The 9,244-nt window shown below is 41.1% G+C and overlaps 1 pseudogene; it reads left to right on the top strand.

The window, feature by feature from the left end:
- Positions 1-1,835: 1,835 nt before the first annotated feature.
- On the top strand, positions 1,836-1,953 carry LOC145096544 (5S ribosomal RNA; annotated as a pseudogene).
- Positions 1,954-9,244: the final 7,291 nt, after the last annotated feature.

Genomic DNA, 9,244 nt, shown 5'->3' with positions numbered 1-9,244 from the left:
TTAAAGAATATTTTCCAACCACTATGTACAGATAGGGGCCAGACATAAAACACCAGAGGGCAGGACCATTTTGGCATATAGCACTTCTGAAATCCAACAACCCTATGCGGCCCTTTAAACCAGATTCCCCGTACCGCGAGTAGTTGAAAAAAATATTTTAACGACACTTATATAAGTTATAATAATAGCTTAAATATTTATTATAAGTTCATAATAACAATACTAATTTTAAATATAAGCTATATTAAAATAAGGTAAGCATAACTTACTTACAAGGGGTTTTAGCTAGGAGTCGGGCTCTGCAGGGGCAGAACTTCGTCGCTGAATCTTTCTCACAAAGATTCGTGCAGCGCTTCAGCGCTCACCTTACTATACTAAGCTACAGAAAGAGAAGTCGAATCACGACGGACCGAAATGCTCGAGGGATAAGGAGAGAAAGACTCTTGAATCAAGAGAATGGTGCAAGAAATATGAGAGCCCAAGGCTCTTATTTATACTAATTGAATTTTCAAAAACTACCCTCCATAATTACTTAATGACCTTGTAGTTATATAAACAACTAAACACCCCTCTATAATACTATTATAAATGGATTTAATGATATTTGTACTAAACTAATGTCGAAAGAACTCAACATTAGTCTTATAATGACCGCATCGTCGATACCTTTCTAATGATATATACATATGTATATATATGTGTACGTATACATGATTTATACTTTATTTTAATACGTAAATATGCTATTATAATTTGTAACTCGTTCATACGAACTCCGTTTTTGACGTTCTTTATATCCACGCGTAGGTGAAGACGTACTCTACAACTTTCGTTTAGACTTCGTCGGCTAATTTTGACTTTATTTTTAAAGTTATATTTTTAACAAGCCTGGACAGGATTGGTCTGTTTAAAATCTCATAACTTCTTCATACGAAGTCAGATTTGGGCGTTCTTTTTATCGATGTTCTTAGTTTAACATATTCTACGACTTTCGTTTAGATCACTAAGGCTAAATCTCGCTCTATCGTAAATTCACTATTCACGCTTCCCGGTATCGTGCCGGTTCTGTCGTGAAACTTCGACGGGTCATAACTTCTTCGTTATAACTCGGATTTCGGCGTTCCTTATATGCACGAAAACCTTGAGACATATTCTACAACTTTATGTAGAGATATCGGGATTATCTCACACTTTAATTTTGACGCTCATTTTTTATTTTTTACTAATTATACATTTATAATTAAATAATAAACACATATAATTCACATAATACTCAAATATTTCATCTTTATTACATCAAAAAGAGTTACAAGAGTTGACCTAGACTATTACATTGGCAAAAATGCTTAGCCCTGAAAGACGGACGTTACAATTGGTATCAGAGACAGGGCACGGGTCGGTGTGTTCGACGGGGACGTCGAACCCTATAATGGGGGGTGAAAGTGGGTTAGATCTGATCCCACATCGGCTGGGAAGGAGAACTAAGCATTCCTTATAAGGGGTGTGGATACCTTTCCTATCACAACGCGTTTTAAAGCCGTGAGGGCAGCAGATCCCATAAGAACTCTACAGTTAATCGTGCTCGGGCGGGAGTAGTACCAGGATGGGTGACCCCCTGGGAAGTCCTCGTGCCGAGTGGCCCAAAGCGGACAATATTGTGATACGTGCCAAAGGGGGATGTTACAAATGGTATCAGAGCCAGGGCACGGGTCGATGTGTTCGATGGGGACGTCGAACCCTATAATGGGGGTGAAAGTGGGTTAGATCTGATCCCACATCGGCTGGGAAGGAGAACTAAGCATTCCTTATAAGGGGTGTGGATACCTTCCCTATAACAACGCGTCTTAAAGCCATGAGGGCAACAGATCCCATAAGAACTCTGCAGTTAAGCATGCTCGGGCGGGAGTAGTACCAGGATGGGTGACCCCCTGGGAAGTCCTCGTGCCGAGTGGCCCAAAGCGGACAATATTGTGATACGTGCCAGATGGGGGTGTTACAAATGGTATCAGAGCCAGGGCACGGGTCGATGTGTTCGACTGGGACGTCGAACCCTATAATGGGGGGTGAAAGTGGGTTAGATCTGATCCTACATCGGCTGGAATGGTGAACTAAGCATTCCTTATAAGGGGTGTGGATACCTTTTCTATCACAACGCGTTTTAAAGCCGTGAGGGCAGCAGATTCCATAAGAACTCTGTAGTTAAGCGTGCTCGGGCGGGAGTAGTCCCAGGATGGGTGACCCCCTGGGAAGTCCTCGTGCCGAGTGGCCCAAAGCGGACAATATTGTGATACGTGCCAGATGGGGGTGTTACAACTAGTCCTGAACAGGAGTCATTCTTCGAGAGGGTGAACACCAATGTCAATGATGATGACTTTATGTCTGAGTTAGAAGAAGAAATTAATGCCGAATTGGATCTCACTTATGATCCAAATTACCCTCCTCTTATCAAATGGACCAATGATCACCCTCAAAGTCAAATTATCGGGGAATCTTCAGAAAAGGTGTTAACTCGATCTCAAATCAAAGCGAAACAGGCTGCACTCTTTTCTCAAGTAGAGTTTTGCATGTCCAACTCCTTTGTTTCCAAAGTTGAACCGAAGACTGTTGACTCAGCACTTGATCATTCAGACTGGGTTCAAGCCATGCAAGATGAATTAAATGAGTTTGAAAGAAACAACTGCGGCGTCTTATTCCAACTCCAAAAGATGCTTCGGTTTTCGGTCTCAAATGGGTATTCAGAAACAAGATGGATAAGGGAGGGAATGTCATTCGTAACAAAGCAATGCTGGTGGTCAAAGGATACTGTCAGGAAGAAGGAATCGATTATGAAGAAACATTCGCTCTAGTTGCCAGATTAGAGTCTGTTCGTATCTTTCTTGCTTATGCAACGCACAAGAACTTTGAAGTCTATTAGATGGACATCAAATTGGCCTTCCTCAAGGGGGAACTTGAAGAAACTGTATATGTTGAGCAACCACTACGCTTCGTGAACGAGAAGTATCCAGATCACTGTTATGTCCTTGACAAAGCTGTATATGGCCTAAAACAGGCTCCCAGAGCATGGTATGAAACTCTCACTCATTTCTTAAAAATGTCTAAATTCAAACAAGGTTCGGTTGTCCCAACCTTCTTTCATAAGCGAGAAGGTAACCACCTTATGATAGTCCAAATTTATGTTGATGACATCATCTTTGGCTCCACGAATCCTAGCTTAACACCTGAATTCAGGAAATTGATGGAAACTAAATTTAAGATGAGCTCAATGGGTCCAATTCACTTTTTTCTTGGATTGAACATTAGACAGGGACCCGAAGGCATTTTTATTAATCAGGAGGAATACACCAAGACTCTATTAGCTAAATTTGGGATGATGGGAGACTCCAAAGTGAAAGTACCTATGGCCTTTAGAACTAAGCTTACACCCTCATTGGAGAAACCAGCAGCTGATATGACGCTCTATCGGCAAATGATTGGGTCTCTGATGTATCTTACAACCAGGAGACCTAACATCATGTTCTCAGTCTGTTACTGTGCACGATTTCAAGCTAACCCACGCGAACCTCATCTTCAAGCCGTGAAAAACATCTTTCGCTATCTGAAGCGAACCTCCTCTCTCGGTCTGTGGTATCCAGCCAACTCAGGATTCTTTGTTCAAGCACTCAGATGTTGATTTAGGTGGCTGTGGATTAGATCGTAAAAGCACCACTGGAGGATGTCAATTTCTAAATGGTAAATTGGTCAGTTGGCAATCGAAGAAACAAACCTGTGTTTGGCTATCCACTGTAGAAGCTGAATACATTGTTGTAGCATCATGCACGTCTCAATTCGTATGGATACAAAGTCAACTTAGGGATTACAGACTAAACATGAAGAAAATCCCACTATATTGCGACTCTAAAAGTGCAATTAGGATTTGTCACAAACCAGTGCAACACTCAAAGACTAAGCATATAGCACTGAGGTACCACTTCATCATGGATCACGTCGAAGATGGTAACGTAGAAATTTACTTCGTCAGAGCGACTGATCAACTGGAATATATATTCATCAAGGCCTTACCTAAAGCAAGCTTTAATAAGATTCTACAAGGCCTAGGAATGATGCAAGCCGAATCTGTACCAAAATCTCCTTCGCTTTCATAAAGGTAACAAGCGAAATAGAGCGAACCGAAATGCACCGAAATGAACCGAACGTTCGGTCTATTTCGGATTCAGTCTATTTCGGGTGAAGTTCGACCATGAACCGAACATTCGGTCTATTTCGGGTTCGGTCCTTCTGAACTCGTTTGCTTCTTTTTCTTAACAAGGCATTTTAATTGTTTTCTAATGTACACCTTTTTCATTACTTCTCTTTTTTTCTCATAAATATACTTATGAAATCCAAAAATATTTTTCTCTTTCGTTCAATTGGTCAATTCTCACAAAATTCAAATATATATATATATATATATATATATATATATATATATATATATATATATATATATATATATATATATATAAAGTTTTTCTTTTTGTTTAAGTGTGATTCACGATGGAGAAACTAAGGCAGGTAAATGGTTTTATTAGTTAGGAGTCCCTAGAAGCATGCTGTTGTATGTTGACTAAAACCTAGAAAGATTTTTGAGTGAAGCCTTAATAACATGATATACACCAATCATGTTTTCCCAATCCAGGCTGTCAAACTCACTCTAATTATGAGCTACCTTACTCTACTCAAATTGAGTTTAGATTTTTCTGCTTCGTCCTACTTTTCTTTAAAGCAGAGGTACATTCGCTTCTTATACCATCTCCATCACTTTTCTCCATTATACTTCGTTTCACCAATATAACCCCTAAGACTCTCAGTATTCACCACTGAGGTTTATGGTTATACAACATCTGCGTTCATGATCTTAGTTTCATGCCACTATGTACTAAGTGAAACCCAAAGTTCAACACAACTAATGAATTGACGGTGAATTCTAATATTCAAGATCTTACTTGTTACCTAATGAAATCTCTTTTTTTCTTTTGAGTGATCTTTATGAGTTTGTCTTTCACCAAGGCTTCTCTTACCCTAAAAGATCCAATTTATTTTTTTTGAGATTTCCTTACTTCCTGTTGTCACTATAAAATTTAGCCTACCTACTTGTTCAACAGATCACAATGATCTCACAAGTACTTCCTTCAGTTTCGGTCTTATGTCAAGTACCGAAATTATGAATTGAAGCGAAAGCCACCCTTTTTAAGCTTCAAAAGATGCCTTTCAATACTTCTCAACAAGTTATTGATCGTTATTTAATGGGAAACCAAGCAAGCACTTTAATGTCTCTCTTGACTTTGAAGGAAGTGATTTATGCCCATAATCTATTGTTTTATGTCTACTTAAGACATCACAGATTATCCCTTAAATTTTGCTTTATTTCTTTATCTTTTACACCCTATGCACGAAAATTTTTAATTTTCCAAACTCTAGTTCTTTTATGACTGTTCAATAAAGCGCTATAGGCAACGGAGATTCAAACGTATTACGAAGACATGCTTCGAATAAAGTGAAAGCTGAATCAGCGGGTATCCAAACGGTTTGGCGATTTGAAACAGTGCATTTTACGGAATGGCGTGTAAAAAGGAAACGTCCTTTCTCTTTCCTGCGTCATCTTCGGCATGCCAACTGTTCACCCATCAAGACAGGCGCTATTTTTGAGATAATCCAAGATCTCAGCCGGATTTCTCTCTCTTCCTTGTACGTATAAAAGGAATTGGAATGGTACTCTCTCAACTTTTATCACTTACCAATTTCTATCATATAACACCGGCGATTCTTGCAACTGTTCATCATCTTCTCTAAGCTACTACAATGGCAGACTCTTCATCTATTCATGATACTTCAGTTCGTTAACCACTTCTCATAATCAAAACCCAACAGAACCTGATCATCGATCTCACCCCGTTTGTCTATGAGCCATACATGTTGTATGTTGTTGAGTGTCTCAAATACTCACCTCTCGTCGACGCGCTGACTAAAGTCGAAGTTGTTCCAATGTCTTGCATGTGTCTTGTCTACTCTACTGCCTACTACGACAAGGTTAATGAAAGGATTCACTTCGAACTCCATGATGAGAAGAACTCTATCTCCAAGCATCGATTATGTGCCCTAATTGGTCTTTCTCAAGAACAATCTCTGGTAAACCCTGACTCAATCACCACTGGTCAATTGTTTTCCATGTTTTATCAGATGGGGTATACTGAAACCCTAACCACCATCACAAAGTTCAATAAGTCCTTCCTTCCTCCTCAATGGAATGGCCTATTCACGTTGCTGTTCAAGGGACTTTCTGAGCGAAGAGTTGGCTCAGATGGTGCCAGCAAGTCTTTCATGATTGTGTTGTATGGGCTGTACCATGGGATCGACCTAGATTATGGGTCTATTATCTAGCAGTAGTTGGTTCAAAGCTTGGTCTCTTCATCCATGCATTCTGAGATCTCATGTGGGCGCTTTTGGTCGATCATCACCAACTGGGCAATGGACTGCCTTCGTGTTCCAATAATGGCGGATTCTCTGCTCTCATCCATTGCTACCTTTCACACTAAAAAAATCATTGTCACAGATCCAACCAAGTACTCTTTTATTGGATCCATTCCTGAAGCAATGCTCGGTCGTGTCTCTGCATCGAGTAAAGTTCTATAAGAATATAGGAAGCGTCCACCAGCTGGTCCAAGGGAGCTTACACCAGCCATGGTTCGCTCTATTAAAGAGGCTGACAAGCCAGCCAAAAGGGGTAAGAAGCCTGATACACAGAAGGAAGGACCTGTCATTAAACCAACTAAGGGGCAAACCCCCAAGAAGCGAAAGTCTGATATGTATGCAACTTCTCAGGCTCAACCGAAGAAGCAGAAGAAGCCTGCTAGGAAGCTTATACTTCAATCTACAAGTGATTTAGATTCAGAGTGTGTTCCTCCTAAGCATAAGAACGCTCCTCCTTCAGAATTTGAGAGCGAAAGCTCTGATGAAGAGGCTTCGGGCCAAGGTGATACTCCGCCTCGCTCCCCTACCCCAGAAATTCCAGTTTGCTCTAATCCTCCTTCACCTCCACCTGTAACCATCCTAGTATCCATCCATCCTACATTTCCTATGCCAACCACTCAACCATCCACTACAATTCCCATCCCTCCTCCCATTTTTACAGATACCACTACTACCACTACTACCACAGGAGCTCACTTTACTGCTCCCAATCCACTAGTAACCAAACCACCTGTCACAACCAAACCTCTAGCTACTTCAAAACCCTTATCTCCCACTCAATCTACCGAAACAACCCCTATTCTAGGCGGTGAGGACTTGGAATTTGTTTCCATGTATTTCAGTCCTTACCGTGTGCAGAGTGATGATGATGACGATGAGCCTATTACAAAGCGTCATCTCAAGGCAGTAAATGAGAAGCTTGATCAACTGCTTTCATCCTCTTCCTCCAACGCTTATTCTGAAGCTGCATTGAAGGCCTTGTTCTCCTCTGTTGTTACAGAACATAGTGCCACATTATCTGCTGCAGCCAAAGCAATTGAAGCCTCTACTTCCCATTGTCAACAAGCCTCTCTTGCTGTTGATGCTTGTACTAAGGATTGCAAGGATACGACCACAAAAGTCGATAAACTAGTCTCTGAAGCTCATCTTTTTTTAGATTCCTTGCTGGCTGCTGCTGCAAAGAACGCTCTAACTGTCATCGCTTCAGTGGAGAACCTTCAACGGTCTCTTCAATCTGAACAATCAAACCTTGAAGCTGATCGTCAGGCCATTGAAGCTGCCAACGAAACTCTACACGCTAACGTCAATGACCGATTGACTCAGCTGGAGGCGGAGTTAGCTGTAGAGAATCGTATTATGGATGAGCTGGACAGGCGCACCTCACAGCTTAAATTGCAAACCAACAAGTTGCGTAATGCTAATGCTGAGGTTAATGACCTAAAGTCAGAAAGGGAGGTCATTAGGAGTTCTGCTGCTGATGTTCACTCCATCCTCCTTCATCTCATTGAGGCTCACGATCCGATCATTACCATAACCATAAGGCATCATCTGGCAGACAAGCTCAGGCCGGCATCGGACATCCTTAGTCGTATCGAGGGTTTTCCGGTGACTGGGGTCCAACCGAAACAAGGGGGAGAGAAGGTTACAACTCAACCTCCTTCTGGACCGAAACCATCTACTAAACCGAAGGGTAATGATGCTTCGGTCAGTAACAAGGAGAAAAAGAAGAAGAAAATTGGCGAGTACGACACAGATAATGAGGATGATGTCTATGCCAAGAATCCCAAGAATCCCTTCTAGAAAGTAAAGACCTCTGAAAAGGAAATGGAAGAAAATTTCAAGAAACAACGTGCTGAGCTAGAGCAGAAACGAAAGGAAGCGGAGCTCCTAGAGAAGAAAAAGTCCATGTTTCCTGTCTGGACTATAGACTCACTTCAAAGATGTGCAATCGGTGATGTCCTTTGGACTTGACAACTCCAAGGACGCACAGTTCGATATGCCAATCACACGAAAGGCATTTATATTCCATTGCTTCAATTTGACTGCTGCTATTCCTTCCCCAGACCCGAAGGTAGATAGGGATTTGTTGGAGTTTGCTTAACCTCAGTACCTAACATGGAGTTCCAAGAAAATTACCACTGTCAAGGTTATGAAGCCCTATTCAGCGGGGAAGTTTATTAACGTCAAATTCAGGGTGACTCGAGGAACCGAAGGCTCAATATGCCACTTCACCCTTGCTGATCTACCGAACCTTAATCCCCATCACTGGATACTCCTAAACAACATTCTTCTATCAAATCCTCACGAGTACCAGCCAATAATTGATCATGTCAAGCGTATGCTTGTATACTACATTCACGAGGTAGCAAAGATGGACCAGGAGTTTGCCTCTGCCATTCACAAGCGAACGACGATAAAGACTATGGGCAGAGTAGGCAACATCAACACTATGGTCAAGGTGAAGAGAGATTCAAAGTACCACACCGTTATGTTCATCAAAGGAGAAGGTAAGAAATACCTGTTCGCTCTCGTTGACAAATACCTCTTCTCTACGTCTTTCCTTGTAACGTCCCAAAATTCAAGACTAAAAATTTCTTTTAATAAAATATTACTTAAGGTAAAATCATCATTTCAAAACATAAACTGAGTATTAGTTTTCAAAACACATGTTCATTATCAGAGTAAAAACATTCCCAGGCTGACTAATCTATGGTGTGTGCCATGCGATCATCCCGAG

Source organism: Lactuca serriola, chromosome 3 (assembly GCF_051521515.1).
Source record: "Lactuca serriola cultivar US96UC23 chromosome 3, Lser_US96UC23_V15, whole genome shotgun sequence".
Taxonomy (NCBI): Eukaryota; Viridiplantae; Streptophyta; class Magnoliopsida; order Asterales; family Asteraceae; genus Lactuca; species Lactuca serriola.
This window is presented reverse-complemented; position numbering and strand designations above follow the sequence as displayed.